The 24,632-nt window shown below is 36.3% G+C and overlaps 2 protein-coding genes across 3 annotated transcripts in view; one reads left to right on the top strand and one right to left on the bottom strand.

Annotated features, from left to right (window-relative positions):
• The window catches only part of LOC118742472 (zinc finger protein 205), a gene marked incomplete in the record, with an annotated part of 125,544 nt that overhangs the window by 74,683 nt on the left and 26,229 nt on the right, over positions 1-24,632 (top strand).
• LOC118742465 (regulator of G-protein signaling loco-like) overlaps positions 1-24,632 on the bottom strand; it is a 37,910-nt gene that overhangs the window by 7,323 nt on the left and 5,955 nt on the right. The window contains exon 1 of one of the 2 annotated variants that reach the window (XM_036474567.1): positions 20,028-20,205. The exons of the other annotated variant lie outside the window; for it this stretch is intronic. The gene's annotated coding sequence lies outside the window, so the exon portion shown is untranslated. Of the gene's footprint in view, positions 1-20,027; positions 20,206-24,632 lie in introns of those variants that run through there. 2 annotated transcript variants of the gene reach the window in all.

The following is a 24,632-nucleotide window of genomic DNA, read 5'->3' as shown; positions in this document are numbered from 1 at the left end:
CCACCCGACTATTTTTGTTATTTATTTTTCGGAATTCACATATCCAGGCCTAACCGCCAAAAAGATGTAAGCGACATTTTTTTTTTTAATTTTTTAGGAACATTTCTGGATCAAAGAGAAAATTTTGAAAAAAATGTCGCTTCCATATTTTTGGCGGTTTGCGCTCGATATATGTAAGTATTTGCGTATGTTCTCTGAAAAGTTCCAAATTATCCAACAAATATTCTTGGAGATACACGCATATTAATTGGGATGGGTTAGGAGTATTGGAAAGTAAAATTGGGAAACATTAACGCGTTTTTCTCAAAATGTTGTCTTCAAGGTCGGTAAGCACGATTTCTCAAAAACGGCTCAACCGATTGGTAAAATTTTAACACAAGATTTTCAAATACATATATTTTTCGGGGAGCGATCGAAGGGATAAGATTTCCGATAAATATTTATATTCTTTAACTATTTTGTAAAAAAAATTTCCCCAAAATCGTATTTTTTCTATTTGAAGCAGCGATTTTGATGAAAATCATAATTTCTGGCAGCATACTTTCAATACTTTTTGCATTTGTCAAACAAAATCTCTGTACGGCGAAAAATTCGTAAAAAAGGGGCCAGTCACAGAGTGGCGTTGTTTAGAAATTTTTATCGAAAAATTAATATTTCCAAAATCAAACCGTGTAAGTGACCTAATTGTCCCTAGCTATAACTATCTCAGCTCTGCAAGGCTATTTTTTGTCAACGCTATTCGTATATGGAACGCTATTCCAGCCTCCATCCGTAGTACTTTGAATAAAAGCAACTTTAAGAGTCTCTTGTATTCATATTTTCGCTAGTTTGTCTTAAGTTAAATACCTGTTACACTGAGATGTGCTCTCTTCGTACGTATATATATATGTAATATCACAAAGATTTATTTTCTAAATTTATACAACTAATACCTGTGCCAGTTTTGTTTATCTTACGTTAGTCCTAATTAAATATTTTCATTATAACCTTCATTGTCTCATACATATATAAATTACTGTTGTACTACAAAAGATTTCTTAATCTTTCTGTACTAATGCATAGATTAATAAATGAAATGAAAATGAAATGAGAGCAGCTCAGTAAAAGCTTTCCAAACAACACCACTCTGTAACGGTAAAAATAGCAAAATCTGTACAAGTGTACAAATCGTGTGCTCCCTCACTTAACATTTAAATCAGTCACAGCAAAACATGAACCGCGGAAAAAGCTTTTTAAAGCTTTCTGTAAATTTTATATAGGCGCGCCCAAGGTAAAGGCTCGCTGTGGTCGCCGCATATAAATGCTTTTATGTAGTGTTTACCCGCGGCTTTGAAAATTAGGCCACTACAACAGGTAGATAATTTCCATGAAAAGCTTCTTCTTGGCAGAAATGTACACGAAGACTAGTTGTTTTTCTACCTCGAAGAATACTTTTTTATTTAATCAAGTACACCATGCTTAACCCTTAACTGGCATCGTCAATTATTCCCAGTTAAGGGCTACATAAGCAACGATCAGAGAGAGAGAGAGTGAGCTTTTAAACTATATGCGCCCATATACAATTTGAGAAAACTTTAAAAAGTTTTCCCACAGGATAAAGCTTTCTTTATATTTCATATCGGCGATGGGCACATCCTTGCCCGCGGGAAAAGCTCTTTTAAGCTTTCTATACATTTTGTAAAGGTGCCTACAGAGTAAGAGCTCTTTTTACTCAACACTGTTTTAAATAGAAGCGCACAGTGAAAAAGTTCTAGTTCTCTCTAGTCGCCGCTGGATTAAATCAGCAACAGTCAAAATAAAGACATCCTGCGAGATAAGCTTATTAAAGCTTAGTATGAATTTTTTATGGACACGCACACGGTAAAAGCTCCCTTTGGTCGCCGCTGCCCTAAATCAGAGACAATCGATGAGAGCTTTACTCTCTGCGGGCCATATAAAATCTACATATATAAAGCTTTATCGCCAGATATTTTTTGTACGTGAATTTCTTAAATAAATTTTACTATCTGCTTAAACATATGTATGTATGTAAGAATATGTATATATGTAAATCACTACAATTTCCGCTCCCATTCAAAGTTTTGAATGTGTTTGACCTTGAGTTCAAGAATATTGATTAACGAATTTCCGTCAACTTCCTGGTACAAAGTTGCCATCTCTGTCTGTCTTTCTGCAGTCGAAAATGACATTGGCAATTGCATTCGCCATCCCTGCCCACTGCCCAGTGCAGACGACAGCCAGTCAGTGTAAAAGCAATTGGAATTCTACGTCTGAACTGAGCGGTCTGCCCTCATCAAGTCAATTAATGGGTAAATAAACGATTTTTAAGTGTTTGTACTACATCTTCTATATTGTTCATATTTACATATCTTTTGAATATTTGAAGACAAAGTGGATGGGAAAGCTATACAAAACGGGTCAAACTCGCTGAAATCCACAACTTTAGAGCACTTAAGACGACACTCGTCTACGACGCTCACGCTTGCGGCAAGCGACAGACTAGACTCGGTAAACTGAGTGACGTACGAAGATATTCGAGCTCATAGTTGCATTGCACAGTGGCTCAAGACTGGAATTTAGTGTTCACAATGCACTGGAGCCTTCATTTTTCATTCAATTTGATTATTATTTTTTAATGAAAGCTAATAAAATTTGCAAGAGACCAGTTAATAAATGTTACATAGTAAAAACGACTTGAAAACAATTATAGGGTGCCCCAAAACGAAAAAAATTTCACAAAATAAAATTTGAAAAAAAAATTTGAGTTTCTAGAAAAATGCTGGGTATGCAGTTTTATAGATCATTAAATTTTAGTTAAGCAAAGTGCAAGTTGGAAGTGGCAGGCAAAGAGGTCCCACCGAAAATGTTTATAAAAACAAAAAAAAAAAAATTAATAATTTTGATGGAAATTTTTAAATAACATTTCAGATATTTTTTTTTCATTTTGAGAGAAGCTTATAATTGTTTTCAACTAATGGAGAATGGGGTTTCTTCAAAATTGCTACTTTTTCGGCACCTTGCATTAAAAAAATTAATACAAACAAAAATCAGGCTCAACTGGTCTATTGAAAATTTTATTAGCTTTCATTAAAAAAAAATTAATAATAAAATTGAGTGAAAAATTAACACAAAATGCCAATTTTGAACCACTGTGCATTGGACCCGATTATTTGTCTGTCTGCCCGCATGCAAACATATCAACATACACACATGCATATAAATATGGTACATGAATAAGTACATACATTTAGTACATCTGTTTGTTTGGCATGACTGAACGGCTGACTGACTATGTAAGCCGAGCGCAATGAGTTGAGCGTCAAGTGCGCACCGAAGGAAAGTGAACACAATTGGGGTCATACAATATTTATGCGCTAAAATATCTGAAAATACTACATTTGTGTGTGTGTGTGTGTGCATGTATTTGCATTGATGTGACTACATGCATGCATACATACATACAAACATACTCGTAGAAAAGAGTCACAATTATTGCTAACTGCGATAACCCAACAACATGGCGGTGATGAGGATGGTGATTGTTTGTACGTACATACATACATACAAGCGTGGAGACTGAAGATCGCTGGTGTCTATGAGAGGTGGGGTGGGTGGTTGGTCGAAGGTAGAAGACAACGTACATATACGCCGCGCAGCATAGCTAAGAACGAGAAATACTACACAGAAGTGGCAGTTTGAGTACAGGAAAAATGTATGAGAGTCGAGCTTAATTGAAAATACTCGAAACGAAAATAAATATTAAGCGCATGTCACATAGAAACAAAAGCTAGCAACAGAAAAAAATTTTGTCGCAGGTTGGAGAATAAATCGACAAAAAGCAAGTTGAGCGGGGCGGGGGCGGGGGCGGCAGGAGCCAAAGTTATGCGCGCGTGTGTGAAAATGCGGCAGGCGACAGCAAGTCGATGAAGGAGGGGCGAAAATAAACTGAAAAAGCGCAAAACGACAACAATAACAACAAACAGAACGACTACGGTAATTGCAACAATTGTTTTTCGCATTGACAACGCACAAATTGTTGTCATCAACTTTATACATATATTAGTACATACATATGTATGTAGTTGTTGAATTTTTGTTGCTAACAATGCAATGCCGGTTAGGCTGTAAATGCTTTTGAAGCAATAATGCTACAATTGCCAAACAATGCCACAAAGTCAGCCATGAGCGTACAACGACGAATGACGAACAAAAATGCAAATATATGAATGTACGAGTGTATGTCTGTCTGTTCCCAGTAAAATTTTTTTTCCAAAATCGAGCAGAAGTAATAATGGCTTGCACATCCATTTGGAGCAATAAGCGAGCAATGAATGAATTTTTTTTTGGGTTTTCCAAAAATTGTGTTGACTCCTCGCTTATTGATACGTTTTGGAGTAATAAACGCGCCAAGGAACATACGAATACTACTCGCTTTGTTCTCGTTTCTGAGGTCAAAAGAAGTTCAAAATTATATTCCCTTTATTCACTCCGTTAGGATCTCATAAAAACCAAATTTAACGAGTTGCAGTGATCAAAAACTAAAGACCTACGTATTTAACGGTTATTTTCGGTCCCTGTCTAGGATTAATCTTTGCATGATCATATTTTTTACTGGGTTTGTGCTTAGCTACATATGTATGTATGTACATACACACCACACCGGCAAGTGGTTGGAGTGTCGGAAATCAGCAATTTGCCAGAAGCTTGCAGCAGCCAACAACAAAAATGCTTTGAAATAAAGAAATTAAATTTTTTTAAATTAAAAACGCTAGACGTATTCCTATAGTGATGGCGGGCAAATCTGTACATCCCGTCATGGGAAGTGAGTTTGGTAATAAGTGATTGACTCGGTGTTTTTCAAAACCGTTTTTTTTTAAATATTTTTAGCCGGATTTTTACAATCGAACAAACCGAGTTTTCATCGGTTCATGTTTAAGCCAGAATCCAAAAATTCTAAATATTTATTTTACTGAAAATTAACAATTTTTTTAAATAATTTTGTTCTAATTATTGCAAAATTTGCGACTTCAGAAAATTGTACAAACTTTTGTAAAAATTTCAAACATTTTAATTAGATTCCTTAGAAATATTTTATTTTGAGTACGCAGTTTTTTAGCACTTTCAATGTTAATGTTGAAGTGCAAGTTCGAAGTAGCCAGGACTTACCGATGATTTTTGGCATTTTTTTTTTGTTGACGGAGTTTTGCATGTTCTTACATACTAAGTATTTCCGACGATTTTTTTAATAATAAAAATACATTTCTTTAATAGCAAATATGTATGTCTAGGAAAACATTAGGTCCATTTTAGAAGGTCTAAAAGCTTTGATTTATTTGATGGCAGCTATGAGGGCGGACTCCTGCCCCACTGGGGCGTCGTATAATTATTTACTTCTATTTTGAGCTCCTAACAAGCCCAGGGGAACCCGAAACATACAATTTTTACCGATATACCTACTAAGATTTTTGGATCATAACATTTTTTTTTCTCGAGAACACGATTGATTTAGTAAAATTGAGAAAATGCAGGCATTGTTCGTATGGCCAACAGCTATCGAACCTGAGCACTCTAGGCTTTGTTAAAAGTTGAATTTTGTTCCGCAGTGTTATACCTACATACGTACTACATAATTGCCTAAATTTTCATTTTTGTATTGAAAGCAAGTTGACAACCCTTGTTGGAACGAATCTCAAAATAAATGATCACAACATCAACGCAATTGGAATTTATGCGAAAAGAGACGCACACCCTAACCGCCACTACACCGATCTAATATACTTAATGCTGGCTCGTCGTTCGCCCTACATACAACACACATGGATTTGCACAGAATCCCTGCATAATTGCATGCGTACAAACATATGTATGTATGTATGCACGCAGCTCAGCACAAATGTATGTATGCACAGTGACTGCTAATGTGCGCGTGTACGTCCGCCCTATATAAACCAATCAAGAATAATACCGCTAGTGGTCATTTCGTTGTTGCTATACAGTTCCCCATAGATACCTATGTGTGTATGTACATACATATGCCTACATATAATACTGGTACAACCACGGACCGCCCATACGACCGGCACAGTTATGCGTATGACCACCGACCGCTATGAACAGTTGCTAACTCAACTGACCATTAGCGAAATTGTAAAATCGCCGACAACTAACTGTGCGTCGTGATTGCAGAATAATGTCGCGTTTTTTGCTGCTGCTGCTGCGTGTGCCTCCCTGGCCCAATCATCTGCTGATGCCTACTCTAGCACGCCGCCGGATATGCCTGAGTGGACGGACAATGGACTTTAAACGTTTCTGATTGATACATCTGTGTTTGCTAGGAAATTGTTTTTACTCAAGTTAATTTTCATATGAATGTACTTATGTCTATTTAAAGGTTAACTTGCTTGCTTCATCTCATTTTAGTTACTATTCATGAGATAATTTTTTGTCAGTAGGTATCTTTTTGTTGCTCGCAATTTGAGAGAATGAAAATTTTAATGACATCAGTAATCATACACAAAGTTAGTGTAATTGTAACTGTGAAATACAAGAGCAAAATTTATTAAACTCGGCGCGCTTGATTTCAACATAAAATTGTCGATTCGTTGCAGGAAATGAAGCGAGTAAGAACGCTGATCGCTGCAGTTGGCGTTATTGTGTCCCACATTCGATATTTTTTGTTTTGCAAAATTATCAATTATTGCTATAATATACAAATTATATATGCAGTATGTGGGATAGATTTGATTAAGAATTTATGTGAACTTTTACATACATATACATATATTCATGCGTGTGGGTATGCAAGCGTATGATCCCAGTAGAACTGGGGAGCATCGTACGATTGCTCGGTGAGTACTCCCTTGGGAGCATACGAATACTCCCCATTGCTCCCTATGCTTCTGTGTATAAGCATGTAATTTTGTATACTCCCTTTAACATTGTATGTCCTAGGAGGGGGAGTAATCCCTTTTACCTCCTAAACGAGCGATCGGGGAGCACACACAGAAATATCATCCCACAAACCTCCTAAGGGAGCAATACGGGAGTACTCCCATAAAATGCTCCCCTATCCATCCCAACGAGACAACAAGGGAGTGCACATAGAAAAACATCCCACATTCCTCCCGAACGATCAATAAGGGAGTGCTCCCATGAGAGGCGTCCCGAAAGCCTCCTGTACGAGTAATAAAAGAGCTCTTCATTGTCTCACATATTAGCTAAAAGATTTTGCTATTTACGCAATCCATTTATTTAATTTTTTAATCTCATGCATGTATACAATATCAAAAGATCTTAACAGATACCTATAAGTACGAGATCGGACAAAACATACATAAATAATACTTATTACATTTTTGATTAATATTGGAATTCTAATGCGGGTAAATGCATTCAAAGTAAAACAGAACGATAATAAAACGATGAGATAACTACATGATTTCCTGGTGTCAGGGATGCTTGGGTGTTCAAGAGCTCACGTAAATAGGGAGAGTGTATAAAACTTTCTTGTTTTAACCACGATCAATGTGAAGGTTACTTTGCCCATCTGATAGCTATGTCCCCCAGTAAAAGCTCTGGACCGGCATTATATGAACGTTAAAACCAGGTGGTCATACGTAAATGCTGATACTAATTTGCTTATCTGAAAAGTATTTAGCGGTATAGAACACAATATTTAATCAATTTAAACAGAAGTTGCAATACATACCGACGGACCTTCATTTAACTGTGTGCTATCGACATTCAATTATTGCATCTCCTTTTATTGTTTCTATATGAAATATTTTCTGTAGTTTTCCTTATGATAAATTTTTCCAATAATACGCAATTTCTTATGAACGAGGTGCTTATAGGTCCCCTATCAATCAAAAGGAATACTCCTGGATTACTCTCTTAGGAGACATCGCTTTTTGCTCGTAAGCGAGTAATAACGGAGTACAAAACCGACAAATTTCAGTTATCGCTCTGTAATCATACCTCAGGGAGTATTCTTTTATTGCTCAGTTGGGAGATCTCCCGTTTGGCTCCTAAACGAGTAATAAAGGAGCACAAAATCGACAAAAATCGTTTATTGCTCCAAAATTATGGCTCTGGGAGTATTCTTTTGTTGCTCACTTAGGAGATCTTCGATTTGACTCCTAAGCGAGTTATAAAGAAGGTCAGAACCAATAAATCTCCCCTATTGCTCCGAAATCAGGCCAAAATGAGTACTCTTTTATTCCTCACATTGGGAGATCTCCCTTCAAGTTCTAGTGGGATAACATATGACTGTAATTCACATTTCGGATCAGGCTTAACCATAAATCTGACGGCAGTACAAATTCTGGTGATCAGAGTTTAAATAGAGCTTAGTTATAGTGTCAAGACAAACAAACTGCTTCTAAGAAAATCGATATTTGTTGCGATATTTTAAAACATAAAATTTATATATGGTTAGTTATCGGCAGAATTTTCAATATATTTATTGACAGTTGGCGATACCGCTTTAGAAATCATTTCGATATACATATGTACATATGTCTGTATGTATGTAAATTTTGGCAGATTCTACTTTTCAGTTACGAGTGAATTTGAACCCATTTCAATTTGAATTCAAAGTGACTTTGGTTCAAATTCACTCAGAAATGAATTGCATAACCTGTCTGATTAATAAAATTTAGAAAAAATCTATCGCTAAACATAAAATATGTATCGATAAATATCAAAAATATATCGATAAACATCATATTGATAATTATAATGGCAATAGTGAAATTATAATGTGCACCTTAATAAATTTGTTTGTTAACGGTGATCAAATCATAAATATATCGATAAATATCACGAAATACATTCAATAAATATTTGCCCTCATAGTCATTCCTGTCACTCTGATTAATGGTTATTAATAAACATATCAATATATACCAAAAATATATTCGATAAATATGAAAAAAAAATTGTTATGTGTAAAAGTATCGAAAATTCGACAAATGTAAAAAAATGTTCATCAAAATTTCCCACCTTTTTAATCATAATTTTTCGAAGAAATTCGTGTACGAAGTTTTATAACGCGAATTCTTACCAGAATTTTTTCTAGAAATACTAATAATTTCTTCTTTTTTTTTAATTTAGATCTTTTATAAAGCTTGTACATGGTTAGACTTCGTTGGTTTTCATTGTGGTATAAGCTATATTCTTGTAAAAAAAAACTTGTCCCTAATTATGTGGCCACATACATACAGTATCGTTAAATTTGTCAACATATCGATTTTCATCATTACAGTTAAAGATATCAATACCAATATCATTAAATACCTCTATGTACTCTCACTAATTTCTTAATTAAATTCATATTTGTATTCGCAGTTCTACACTTCCACTTGAAGAAGTCGCATCACTCCCTGTAAAAAGTTGGCCCAGTTTCGGGTTAACTACTCCTTTTTCACCTGTTACGGGTGCAATTAAGAGACCCTGGTGTTTGCAGCAAGCCACAACGCAGGCGGGCAAAGTGGAGGATAACGCATCCACTACCAGGTTTATAGAACAAGGGGAAAGTCTGCGCATTGGCTTTGTGGACCTGTGCCTACCGGGGCCAACTGGGCCAATGAACGACCGAAACCCGCAAAACATAGTCACATTTGGCATACAGACGAATGCGAGACCACTATTACAAGGCTTCTTTTCACAAGCATTAGGCAAGTTAACCCTGCTCTTCAGGCTGAAGTGTTACCCATCTATCTATAGCTGGTGTGGGACTGCCTTCAGTTTTAAGTACCAATCGCATCTAGGAACCGGGTTTACTTCATTTGGATATCAGGATACAGTGGAAGCATGTTAAATGAAGCGGTAGGCATTCTCGCCAGGGAAGGGCGGCACAAGGGATTCATACGTTCAGGACCTTGCGTCAGTTCAGCATGAAGCTACCATAGGCGGAATTATTATATCTGGATGAAGAAGGGAAGTTAACAAAAAGCAAATAGATGATGAGTTTGTGGCTTCATTCCGGCGCGTAGAACCGGATGTCGCACAGTGCTGTATGAGCGGGCAAAAATCAAAAAAATTGTTGTCACGTATGTCAACGTGTTTGGTATCGTTGGAAAGGAAATTTATCCTAGATTAAGGATCTGGACTTAGTTTTTGTTTTTATCTCATAAGGTTCTCACAAAAACCTCTTAAGGTTGTGTGTTTTTTTATATATTTTTTCTTTTATGAAAATGCCTTTAGCTGGAGTCTTTAAAAAAAAATTGCTAAAAATACAATTTATCATACTTTATCTTAAGACACAATTTTTCTAATTAGAAAATCTGTAAGGAAACCACTCTATAGAGCTTTTTAAAAAATATTGAGTTTCCTGGCTGGAATGGCCTATTTGCTACACCCTAAAATTTGTTGCAGAAAATTTAAAAAATTCCTAAGTTTACAAAGGGATAAAAAAAAAATATGTAAAAGTATGTTTTTTTTTATTCTTTTATTTGAAAGAAGGGGCATTTTTCTTTGAAATAAAAAAAAAAAGTCTGCAGACTCATTGCGCTTTTCGAAGAAAATCGTTTTTTTTAAGGTTATAAAATAAACTTTTGCAAACAAAAAATTTTACTGATTACAGTTACCACAGTATTTTTCATTACTTAAATGCCAAAACATTCTTTAAAAATAATAAAGTTTATTACTGAAGACACACGCGGTAGTGTTCTGTGCTGTGTAGTGAAGCGTAAAATAGTGAAAAAACTAATATTAATATGAATTCAATTATAAAAAACTCAATTTTAGCTGATATCTGGATTTCTACTCGTCCATCAGATAGAGTGTCTGCATTATCTGCATTTTTTGAAGACAAATTAATACACCCTAAATGCGACAAAGCACTTTTGAATCAAAAAATAAAACTTTTTAATAGTGAGATGAAAAATAAGTGGAATTATAGTGGCCGCAAAAGAAGCGCTTTTGAAAAAACATATTCTAAATGGCTAAATTGGACATTCCTTTCCCTTCCGGATTCCAATGGAAATAAGGATAAATGTGCTGAACGGGGAAGACCTTCTAAAGAAGAATTTTGCGAAGCTTCACGGAGAACAAAAAATCGAAGGGTAGAGCATTTGTTGAAAAACTATTCCATCGAAGAGCTCGATAGAAGAGCTAGTATAGATTACACTTATAGAAGAGCTAGTATAGATTACACTTTTTCTGACTAGTATGATTTCAACCCGAAATTCATGAATGAATTCATGTATGAATACACCACAAAATTCATGTATGAATACACCACAATTCATGTATGAATACATCACAAAATATATAGTCAATGAACTAGTGTGTTTGCTGAGTAGTTTGGAATTTGACTGCATGATGACTTTAATTTTTCAATAAACGGCGTTAGATAAAACAAATAATTTTTGATTCAGTATTTTGCAACAACTCTTGTTCGTGCGAAGTAACTAATAAAAAGGAAAACAAAATTATATTTGTCTTTTGAGTATTTAATGTCGTCTTGAATGAATCAAATTTTTTAAGCGTGTGACATCCACACCAAAAGATATAATCAATTTAAAAAAACATTTTGTAGTCAAAAAGGACCAAAATGAAAGTAGCTGCCATTCCTAGAGGGTTTGCGTAAGAGAGATATAGGGAATCTTATTTGCCATGAATTAAGCCATAGAATGAAGCCTTGAAGTCTTTAATATTATTAGGAAAACGCCCTGTATAAATAATAAAATAACTACTCAGTATTGGAACTACTTCTGAATATCAAATTTTGCAGTTTCAATCTCAGTTTCCATGAAAAATGTAAGAGCTAGGTAAAAAAAAAATTGACTTTTGAAATCTCCGTACTCTAATCCACCAAGAAACGAATTTTTACTCAAATCCGTCCATTATTCTATTTTTGCCCACTTTTTATATGGAGACACAGCACTGTGTGTCGTGGGAGTTATGAGTGGTCGACAGTCGTCAGTAATCTTCAGAGATCAAACCCCGAAACCTAGGAGAATAAAACAAGGGGTTCCAAAAAGCCGGTGTTCTCCCCCCTTTACTGTTTAACTTCTACAACTCGAAACCCCCACCCAACTGATTTCATACGCTTACAGCTGCTCGATATTGGCGTCTAGGAATGGAATTGATGACCTATGCTCAAAAGTAAACGGCTATCTCTCCAGCCTTTCTCGCTTCTTCACCGCAAGGAGCTTAACACTTTCCCCAACGAAATCAGGCTAGAATTAGGCATACACGCCTCTCCACGCTCACAATCGCAGTTGTCAACAGAGTACAGAGCCGCAACAAGGTCCTCAGGTCGCTCGCCGGCAGCACCTGGGGCAAATACAAAGATACGTTGCTAGCAACATACAAGACAATTGGCCGGCACCAGTTTGGTCGCCGGGGACTAGTTGGACGCAGTGGACGACGCTACAGAGTTGTCAGAACGCCGCACTCCGGATAGCGACAGGTTGCCTTCTGATGTCGCCTGAGCACCATCTACACAGTGAGGCCCAAGTGCTCGCCGGCAGGGAGCACAACAAAATGCTCTGTAAGCACCTTCTGGTGGGGGTGCCACGGAAGTGAACACCCCAACAGACCTTTGCTAGAGGAGGAGCCTCCGCGCAGGCACGTCGGGGGGCACCTATTCGTATGCAAGTACGCGGTTCAGGCATACATAGACCAACCACTGGACCCGACCACGTACCGACGGGCGATCAACGAAATTCCTAGGGAGTCGGATCGCCTACCGAGACTTCTGGCTTATGAATGCCGTGATCGGTGCCCAATCGCCACCTGTAGCAGTAACGGAGCTTCAACTGCCAAGAGAGACCCGTGTGGCTGCTCTATTGCTTTCATTCATGAATTCTGTAAAGACTTTTTCACAAAGCTGCTACTGGTATTTGTCGCAGTACTGCGATCTCTCAAGCACCCACCACTTCCCTTAACTTCTGATCACTTGATGTTTTTAAGGTTTCAATTCTCATTGGTAATCTGACTCCATAAAGAAGACTTAATAAGAAAATAAACGCATGCAAATATACATATGTATATGTAAGTGAGTGTGTGGTTTTAATAACAAAAGGAAATAGGTAAATCTTACATGCCACACTGGCCAATGGCATTTGCATAAAACAATGACAAAAAAAACAGACAACGACAACAATAAATAATAGAAAATACAATATATTAAAAAGCCGTACAATATGCAACACAGCAAACAACGACAACAATAAACAAACAAAACAACATTGGAAAAAGAGAGAGTAGGTATATTGAAATATAAGCCATTGAGTAAAGAAGAAAAAATGCCTGAGAAATAAGGAAATACAGTATTGCTGGGAAAATATGCGCTCCGGCAATTTCAAGTGAGTAAGCAAATATGCTGGAGTATGTATGTAAGTATGCACGCAAGTATGTATGTATGTACGTAAATAAATAAGTGAAGTCAAACTATGTTTCGTTGTGCTTTAACACCTTTTTTGTGTGTATGTGGCTTTGCTAACCGAAATGCTGGCCCTGTACTAAGGCGGTCGGTCTGACAATGGCTTGATGAAGTACCTATGTAGGTAGTATGTACTACCACTATGTTGTAATTTGAGCTTCAAGCAGCAGATGCGGTAATAGTAATTTTAATTAACTTTAAAGTGCATGTAATGCGGTTGTAATCAATGCCACAAAGTGTTGTACAAAGAAAAAATGTTTAACCATAAGCATACAGAAGAACACATATTTGTCGAGCGATGATGAGAGGTGTTAAAATTGCCTTCTAGGGCGGAAGAAATGCTTTTAATATATATTTACATATTCTGTGGTTGAGCGTTTCCTGCATGCCGAGGCTGCTTTTGTTGATAGGTGAAAAATTGACAGTGAGATTCGAATTTAAGTCCGACTCTGGGAATGAAACATCGAGTCAATATGCATGCTTATACTAGGAACACTATAAACTAAATCATGCAGCTTTAAAAGTAAAATTTAACAGGAAAGTAGAGAGAAAATAAGCTTACACTTAATCAGGGGCTTTAATGTGAAATTAACTACTACGTTTTAGAGATGCCTTGTTCTTCAATTTTCGTATTTTTTATAAATATAGATACATACAGTGGTCGAAAAAACTATAGACGGACCACATTTTGACAAGTTTTAAAATACTATTTTTTTTGCTATTTAATTTTGGTTATTGTTTTTATAAAAAAAAATAGTTCATTCTTTAACCAAAAACCCGTGTAAATCCAACTTACAATAAAAAAAAAAAAATAATTCAACAAACTTTTGTAAAAATTTCAGCGTTTTAATTAGATTTCCTAGAAAGGTTCTGAGCATGCAGTTTTGTAGCCCATTGAATTCTAGTAGTAGTAGTAGTAATAAAGTGCAAGTTAAAAAAAAATCGCTAAAAATTGCCGTGATTTAAAAAAAAAAATTTATTTTTGTCCAATTTGCTTCCATATCACGAATAAACACAACGAATTTTTATATGGAAGAAACCCGTAACATCTTCGACAAGAATAATTCGAAAACTTGAAACTTGTACTTTATTCTACTAGAATTCAATAGGCTTAAAAATTGCATACTCAAAATCTTAGATATCGCACAAGCTTAATTATCGAAGTTATCGGTATCAAAACCGATGTACTTATTAATCAAAATAAGTATGTAAGTAACGTTATGAAATCTTGTCGAAACTGGCGATAGAATGTAGCCATATTGTATGGGTACCAGGTGATAGGTGCAAGGTAATTGCATGGCAGATAAGCTTGCCAAAAAGGGAACTTCCCTGTCTGATGTCAGCTCCACTCCACTTTTTTAACACCTCTACGCATTGAAACATTTTTGAGGCTGATTTGCCTTGTAGAATAACTTGTGATGCGCTTCAAACTAAACCAGTCAGCAGGCAGCGCATTCTCGCAGCAACTCTGGTCCAAAAAAAGATAAAATAGATCTCACCATCTAAGGGGATGACATCTCGTCCATTGTAAGTGAGAAGTATTAGTCAATACCAGGGTAGCCAACTCATTTTTAAGAATTCCCCGATTTTGCTCGAAATGTCGTAAAATTCCCCACCCAAAGATATCTCCTTACTTACAAAAATAAGAATTTATGTATTTTGATATATTACTGGCCTTTCTGTTTATTTTATTTTTAAACTTAATTAAAATTTGATAAACTAAACAAAATTTTTATAAAGGCAGTTAACAAACAGTGGTCGAACAAATTTACTCGCACCAATTATTATTACCTTTTTGTTGTTTATTTGAGTTATTTTTATAAAAATATAGTTTATTCTTTAACAAAAACCGTATAAATCCAAGTTTCAGACTTTGAAAAATATTTAACAAACTTTCGTAAAAATTTCGAGCTTTTTAATTGGAGTTTCTATAAATATTTTGAGTATGCATTTTTGTAGGCCACTCAATTCTAGAATAATAAAGTGCAAGATTCAAATGGCTAATTTTTTCCTAAGTTGTTGCGTTATATGAAAGCAAATGCAAAGAAAATTCTTAAAAAATCAACGGTAATTTTTAGCCATTTGCAACTTTGTTATACTAGAATTGAACGGGCTGAAATTCCCCACAAAAAACGGTCCATTCCCCGATTCACCACGCAAACTGAAATTCCCCGCAATTCGGGGAATTCCCCACGAGTTGGCTTCCCTGGTCCATACTCACTAATGGGATGAGAGGAGAACGTCTTCAGCAAAACATAGTACCTTGGAATATTACTCGATAACAGATTGATGACACTATTTTTAAATATTGGCGACTCTTTTTTCTACCGAATACCAGACAGCACAAATGTATGTATCGTTCGACTTTCGTATTTAAATAAGTTGAATGCATTGAATGACTTGAATTTCAAACTTATTTACATACATATATGTTTATGCATGTATTTACTTGTAACTTTTTTAAAATTAACGGCCAAATTGACGACGTCACTCCCGCACGCGTACATGAGAATAACGCCTGGCTTAGCAAAATAAAAAGTAGGCTTGGCAAAGCAAAGCGCAAGGCTGCTTCACCAGTGTTTTGTTCGCGACTCCTCCTACCTTCATTTGTTGACTAACCGCGACCGTGTGACGCTGCTAATTTATAACCGTTTCGCTAACTTTATTGAGGTATTTAGTTTTGAGTTGTGGATTTTGCACATATTTTCTTTCTTTGGTTTGCTTTGGAATCGTTTATGTTTTGTGTATTCAAATATTTCGCACGTTGATGAAATGCAAAATGAGCACTTATGAGGATTGATGACTAAATAACTGGCTGGCGGGCTGTGGAGGATCAGAGTACAGATGTACATACCCTGCAGAAAAAAATCATCAATTGATAAAAAATAACCCACTTGTAGTTAGCTTTTTTGCGATATTTCGATAAAATATAAAACTTTTAGTTAACTACCAAAAGCTAACTTTAAATTAGCTGAAAAGTAATGCAGGAGTCATGCAGACGTAATCGTTAGTTTCTATTTAAATATTCTCATCAAATTTTTGCTTTGAATACACTTTTTCCTGCACTTCACAAGTACGGTTTCGAATTCAGGGCAAATAAAATGAAGATCGAAATTTTATATTATCATGTCTGACGGAATTCGAATATGGGAGCACCTGCAGAAGAATATGTAAGCAAATTTGTATTGTTAAATAAAGTAAATAAATAGACTAAAAGTAGCCTTGACTATTTCGCGACCAACGTTATAGAATTATAGTTAGCTTTCCGCAAAGATAATATACAGATAATAGTGAACTTTAGTTCCTTCCCAATCAACTTCCAGTTAACTTATAGTTTGATATATTTCCTGCAGGGTCTACACGTATGTATGTAGGTATGTATGTACGAGATTGTCGATGACAATATTGGATAGGCGTCTAGCTGCTTATGAGAACAGACTGGCGTTTATTTATGCATGCCAACTGACAATTGATGTAAGGAAGGGACAAGTTAGAAATAATTAATAAACGTACATATAATTGTTGAAATGTAAAAAAGTACTAACCGACTCAAAAATTCAAACTACTCTTATGCGCATACAATTCCGTGGGAAGAGCTTTTTGTTTTAACCAAACAGAAACCCTAAATGCGATGTTCGATTTACTTCCGCTTGTTCTATATAACTGCTCCAGAGGTTACCGTTAATGCTGCAGTAAGACTCAATGATCCGGGGAGTCTTCTCACCTGCGGTATATGTCTTCATCTGAGCTCTTAACTGCTGTTAAGCTCTTGGTGAAAATGGGCTGTTAGTCTCACAAATAGGCAATGCAGTAGATCTTTGAACGATACGGCCCTGCATTCTAGAATTCAGCTTATATGGGTGCCTGGATGTCGGTACATTGGAGATAATTGCAAAGCTAACAGCCCGATAAGGAAAGGCATGACCACCCACATCCATAATATTTCTGGAAAATGAAAAGGTAGGTATACCAATGGCCCCCGTTTAACAGTATGTTAGATACCCACCCTCTCTAGCAGCCAAGAATACCTCGCCTTTCTCTAAAATAAATATCTTTCCTTAAAAGACATCTACCAAACTGGCTTACACGCCATAAGAATAGGGTGAACACAATTGCACTCTTGTCGTAGTTGTAAGCACATTAAATACGAAGGGAATGCGCAACCCCTTTTATGCCGGATTTAATTAGAAAAAGGTTAAGCTAGCGAGGTAAACCTTTTATGCCGATATGTCCCGGCTAAAAATGAGAACTCTAGAAAAGTTTATAGCGTCAATAAAATGGTTTGTTTTCGAGTGCGATTTTCAAAGTCAAAAGGGATTGGTAACTACATACGGATGGTACCACAACGCCCATATTGGCCTGCCGGAGGAGGTATGCTCTGCAACCATTCCACCCTAAAAGGATACCATAACTATTTATGTACATTATACCACGTGGCTAGAACAAACTCTCACATGCGGCTAACGCTAGTCCCAGAAAGTTGCTCAGAGTTATTTCGGAAAGCTGAGATGATTGAACCTCAGCATCGCGTAAGCTCAACGGCTTAAGAGAAAGTATTGAGATGCTCTCACCACATCTACAGCAGTAACCCAATCGGTGGATCGCAGAGTTGACTATACCGCCTTTATTCACCCTGTGCTAGAAACGACTTGCGGTTGTATAAGTATATTCTAAGGCGTTGTACACCGTTTGCCGTTCCACACTGCTGGAGTACGTTTAGGCATTATATCTTCCACAAGGACTGAAAAGGTGGACGGCTAATTATCTGAGATAAAAACTCAAAACATAGAAGGAGTAAAGGAGTATCCCCGCTACTGTTTAACTTCTATATCTCGAAACTTCCTCAGCCTTGGAGAGAGTTTCCCTGTTCTGCTACGCTGCCGATTATTTGATGCAGGCATCCCGCAATGGAATTGATGACCTGTGTTCGAAGGAAAACGACTGTCTGCTGATTTTTCCTGCGTCCATAGAGCGCGGAGCCTAATTCTGTTTCCTACGAAATCAAAGCGACTTTCGTTACCATTTGAACGAAGGACGCTAAGCTGCAATTAGGCTTGTACGTCGATGGCTTATCAATTCCGACAGTGCATATGCCCACATTTTTAGGGATTACCTTTGACATCTTTCTCTCATTATCCGCATACGCATTGACAATTGTCAAGAAAGTAGAGAGCCGCAACAAGATACTCAAAAAGCTTGCCGGTAACACTTGGAGCAAAGACAAAGAAACGTTGTTGGCAAAACATACCTACATACAAGACAAACGGCCGACCGGTTCCAAATTATGCTATACCTGTTTGGTTAGAACATCGAATTTCGGACTGCAATGGCAATGCCAAGTTCGGGATCAATGGCCCTAGTTAAAAAACGCAAATTATGTAATGCCCAGCAAGCAGTTTTTGGTCGGCTGCTATGGTAAGGAGCATTCTAACCGACACTTGCTGACTTGCTGGAACAGAGTCTCCTCCCAGACATGCCAGAAAGCATCTCCTCAAACTTACCGGCGAAGACATACGTAACCAAACCGCTGGTTGCGATGACATCCATAGGGAGTATATTACCACCTTCACAGACTTTCGCCTGATGAATTACGTTATAGAATTTGAATCCATGGCAAGATTTAGTTATGGATATTGTTGAAAGTTTAACTTCAGACTAGACGCCGACATATCCAAACCCACTAAGCTAACAACTCTCTTCCGATGGTCCTACCCCGTCGAAACAGCACTTTTTCTGGGCCTGCCGTTAGTTGAGCTTGACGACAATGTTTGGTAGACTTGCTAGTCGACTTACGTAAGACTTAGTAAAGCCGATGCAACAATATTTTTAAACCTAGTTACATATAATTAAATGATTAACCGTTCAAAGGGAATGTTGTTTACAATTTATTCAAAACCACAAACGTGTCGTAGCCATATTTTGAACTTAGCACAAAAAAGTGCACGAATAAGTATATTTTTTTTGGTGAACTATAAGTAAAGACTTTTTACTTTTCACTGGTTTTGTGTTTTATCTGCGATGGTTCGTAAGAATTTTGTTTAATATTTTTTCTTATTTACATACATATTTCACAGCGATGAATTTAAGCAAATTACGCGAAAGGCAGAATGTAGTTAAAACAAAGAAAAGAAAAAAATTAAGAAAAGAAAAACAAAAAACAAAGCATATAAAATATTTAAGCAACGTATTGCGTAAATAGCCAGATGTGCCATAAAAATGCTTTTTTGGCTTCTCAATATCCATCCGCACACGAATGTTAAGATAAATATTAAATATTCGTTTTTCTGTAGCGATTTTTTGCTATTTTGCACGTACATACATACCTCCAAATGGAATTTTCGGACAGTATTAACTTTTATGTTCTATCTTTTTCACAAATTTTGTACGTTAATCGCTTTTTATGAGAAGCTATCTTGTTTAACAAATATAAGTAAACCAAGCCATTTTTTTCTGCAGCGATAAAATACAAGACAGCAAGACAGCAAACCAACAAAACACACAACAACACAAAAAAAAAATGTAAGAAGAAAAACAACCAACAATTAATACGAAAAATAAAATAAAACACAATGAAAGGCACTAGCACTGCTGCTGGACACGTATTAAATAAATAAATTGTATTATCTTTATGTACCACGTTCCGCTTGACGTAGCACTGCGCCGCGCCGCACAATCCACGACGATCCGCACTTTTAACAACCAACGTTGACACAAGTGCCAAACAAATTTCTACTATGCTGGAGCTGGTGGCGTGCGCGAAGATACCACGACGTAGCACAACTGCCGGCAATAACTGAGTGACTGACTGACTGACTTTAAAATGTGCATAGTAAACTCGCCACCACGCATACGCCAGTGGTGAGTGAAGTAAGCAAGTAAATCTTTTGTATTTGCCAGCTGAACACTAAAAAATCCCCATTAAATAAATTGGTAAATAAAATAATAAACAAAGGCAACAAAGACAGAAAATGCAGAAAAGCCAAACAAATGCATTGCAGATTGAGAGTGGATGGGCGTGAGTAGGAGACGTAAAACAAATTTTAATAAATTATGAATGAGCGGCAACAGATACTTTAGCAAACGATGAGATACTTCCAATTTGCTGAGATTCATTTGGGATCGTAGAAATCATAAAGTGAGCAAGAGAGTTGGGAGCTGTTCGCTCAGAAGTACTATTTAACTCAACTTCATTATCACATTGAGATTGATGAAATCATTAGTCATATACGAAAAAAATAATAAAATTAATTATCTAAACTACATATGTACACACAAAGTTTTTCGTGGAAGTTATTAGGGGTATTCCTTTAAATTGGATAGTGCTTAAAATTTGTACTGCGCTGTGGAAGTTTGTATAAAATATTTTGTTTAGTCTTGCCTCCGCCGATTTTTATGTCTTTCATGATCATGAAATGTTATTATAAGTTTTGTCCGCCGGCTTTAAGCAGTTTTCGAGATATCCGATATAAATTTGTCACACGGGTATCTTTATAATGCATTAATCGTTTGTCGGAACCGACAAAATCGAACCACTATAACCTATAGAAGTAGCTTCCATACAACTGATTGTTCAGATGTGCGTATTTGTGTTATAACTACTCCACTTAGGCAGCTAGGAAGATGAAATTTTGAACTCCTTCACTCGCCATCAACAGAGCGCTTACAGTGAAAATCATCAAAATCGGTCTACAATTAGTTATAGCTCCCATTGTTCAGATATGAGCTTTTGTGATATAACTCCTACATTAAAACAGCCACTTTAATACAATTTTCCAAGCTATTTACTAATTAATCATATAATATCTTCTGAAAAATCATGAGGATCGGTCGCATATTACTTAAGACTCCCATACAACTGATTGGTCAGATATGAGCTTTTGCCTTAAAACTTTTTAATTTAGATAGCTAAAACCCTGAAATTCTGTGTTCTATTTATATATCAATCATGAAAGGTTCATTGCAAAAATCATCAAGATCGGCGATCTATAACGTATATCTTCTATACCACTGATTGTTCAGATAGTGAAATAGTGTATCCTGTTTGATTATCATAAATAAAAAGTTCAAAGTGAAAACAATTTAGCATAATGCAGTGCTCCCAATTAACGGATAACCGAAGTCAGCTCTTTCCTTACTTTTTGGAGTTTTAAGCAATCGGTTAACAATATTACGTGCAGTAAACTTCATTGTCGTAGAATAAAGTAAATTTGCCGGAAGATGTAACTGAAGGTTTATCGTGGAATCTGACATTTAAAATGCCGAGCCATCCACCACCGGTGGTGTGCAGTGCCGAGTTGCCACAGCTACTCCCGCTCGAATGACGTTTTCTTGTCGAAGCAGGAAGCGAAACAAATTTACCCAGGACAGCCGCGTTTCCTGGGTTCATTTGTTTTGACTTTGAGGTTTAAAGTAGGAAACGAGAAAGTTTTGGTGTAATTCTTTCGGACTATGTTCGGTAGACTGTTTTCGTAGCTCTAAGCCGAAATCGCCACATTAGGCCATATAAGTTGGGACAAAGGCGTCTAGTTTGACTATCTTCTCTTCCCCATTCATTTGAAGTACAAAGTTTCGCCCTTCGTATTGACCTACATATGGGGCATCCATTGGGGATTGGACAAAACCAACTGTGCGAAAGACACGATTGATATGTATTGGAGGTATCAGCAACAATTTTCCAATAAAATCAATGTTTGACGGTTGGTTGTTGAATCCCTTGAGGTAAAGAACTCTGCAGGTATTCTTAGTAGTGGGCCAAATAGCAGTTTTGCAACCCCAGAAGTACTGTTGGCAAAGCATCGGACCATCGGTATTAGTGCCTGGCATATCAGAGATGCTTTTAAGGTTCAATGGAATCTGATACCCGATGGTTCGCCTGCACGTTGAGAAAATGCATAGACTACGGTTCGGAGGTTCGTCTGGTGACGACATTTCGTCCTTCTAGGCATAGCTCGCAATCATGTGAACTGCATCCAATTTTAATTTATCTACGCTTACGAGTGAAGGATCCTTAGTGATTCGATTCGTCATTTTCAAATTGTTCTAAGGCAACTCCAATCGCAATGCTAAATGCACGGTGTAGCCCGAGATATACTATTCCGGCCTTTCTGTTTTGAAAACACACACGAGGTCATTTTTGAACCACGCTCGTAAAAAAGACACGGTGGTGAGCAAAGCAAAATGTATGCAGTACTGAATGAGTATGAAATTTAGAATTCTTTCTACCATTATTCTCTTCAATATTGTTCAAGCTGCAGAACGGCTTTCAATGGCATGTCATGGAAAAGCAGCTGACTGATGCATTATTACTTACTGATCGCCTACTACTCGCTTAAATTTTCATTTGCAGTTTGATTTCAGTTCTATACACTCTCGCTCTTACTCATTCGAGTCTCGATCGTTTTGTTTATACCAACGTACATATTTATGTTTGTTTGTAAGGGGCATACGTTCTTATCTTTCTATTCTGCTTTTTATAACATTTTATAATTATTTATCAAAGATCACATGAAAGTTCAGCTGATAATTGAGAGGAATTTTCTTTGTGCTTGAATGTGGGAATGTATGAGTAGTTTATCTCTTTGTTTATAGGGTTCGTATAAAATACATATTAGTGCGATTCACAAAACGTCGCAAAGGTGGCATTTTTGGCGGAATGGCAATGTTGCAAACAAAGTTGTATGAACGACCTATCGCAATAAAAAAATTTGTGTTTCACGACTCTGACTTTGCAATGATTGCCACCCCAAATACTATGGCAATGTCGCAATTTGGCCGCAAGAAAGTTTCCATACAAAAGTGATCAGCAAGATGGCAAATTTTGCGACATTTGCAACAACTTTGCGATGTTTCATGAATCCCACTATTGTACTTTTGCCGGATGGCAATGCGATTTTGATTACTTACAGCTGTTGTGTGGAAATGAAAAATACTTTTGTAGAAGTTAATTGAGAAATTATTGTGTGCGTGTGCTTAGCTAAGGTGACCAGGTCCGGATGAAAATGTTTAAATATATTAATACTGGGATGTAAAAATTGATTGGCGGGACTTTGGGATTTATGGAATCAGCGGTATTGCTCATTTCTTTTTTAGCTCAGTGAATCAGCCATTTGAGATCTTTAACAAAAAAACAAAAAAATATGTCCAAACGAAAAGTGGAATAGGCAATGTCGACTCCGGGAACTGAATTGAAGTAATGACCTTATGGAATTACTATATTCTTAGTTTTTTTTTTTTAATTTTAAGTAATTTCTAGGACTATTATTAGCTTTATTAACCCTTTTCTTGGATTGTTCCATTATATTGGACATGTCAGAAAACCATTTTTATGTTCGCTTTGAAGCGTCTTTTTTTTTGGGAATCACTTGCTCCCAAGAAAAAGTAAAATAAAAGCGTATTAAATCTCTATTTGATGTTGAAGAAAGCAAAAAAAATTGATTATTTTTTCACCTTTTTAGGGCCTATATAAAAGGGGAAAAAATTATTTCATGTTTATTCTGGCCCCCCAATGAAAGGGTTAATGTTTTCTTTATTTGAATAAGGCATATGTAAATCTCTAAAATACCTAAGTTTTTCAATAGCACACTCGCTAAAACTTTTATGGCCTTATTCATAAAAAATAAAATAGGTTTAAAGTGACATTTTTATAAAAATATTCGATTTATAAAGCAGTTAAAGTCTTCTTTATTTTTTATGAATTTGGTGGTTAAAATTCTAGCCCCAAAACACCAACGTAGTAATTGTGAACACTTTCTCCAGAAATAAAAGAAGCAAAAAACTTCAAACACAATAAAGTGAAAATAAAACCAACAACATTATATGCAAGTTGACAATCGCATGCGGAAAAGTATTGAAAATAGAATTGTAAAGAAAATTGTATACGGGTTCTGCCACGCTGACTACTCAAAGTCATTGGCTGACAAATAAATAAAGCGACACGCAAGCCAATATCATTTAACAAGAAATACAAAATAAAAAGCTAACAAAGTCGAATAGATACACAAAGAGAGCTCAATTAATAGAAATTGAGCTACGCCCAGCCCAGCGCAGTAAATACTTAAAATGGAAATGGTAGCGCGGTAAGCGTGTAAAATTGTACAATTATCAACACCCAATGTGACAAAGTAAGTTGGTAGTTATACAACAAAACAATAGCGAAAATAGCATTTATAATTTGCACTAATTGATTTGACAAAATGTTATCAGCAAATAAATGCATACGGTGGCAAAAATATACATAGGG

Source organism: Rhagoletis pomonella, unplaced genomic scaffold, assembly GCF_013731165.1.
Source record: "Rhagoletis pomonella isolate Grant_MI unplaced genomic scaffold, Rhpom_1.0 Rhpom_scaffold_00001, whole genome shotgun sequence".
Taxonomy (NCBI): domain Eukaryota; kingdom Metazoa; phylum Arthropoda; class Insecta; order Diptera; family Tephritidae; genus Rhagoletis; species Rhagoletis pomonella.
This window is presented reverse-complemented; position numbering and strand designations above follow the sequence as displayed.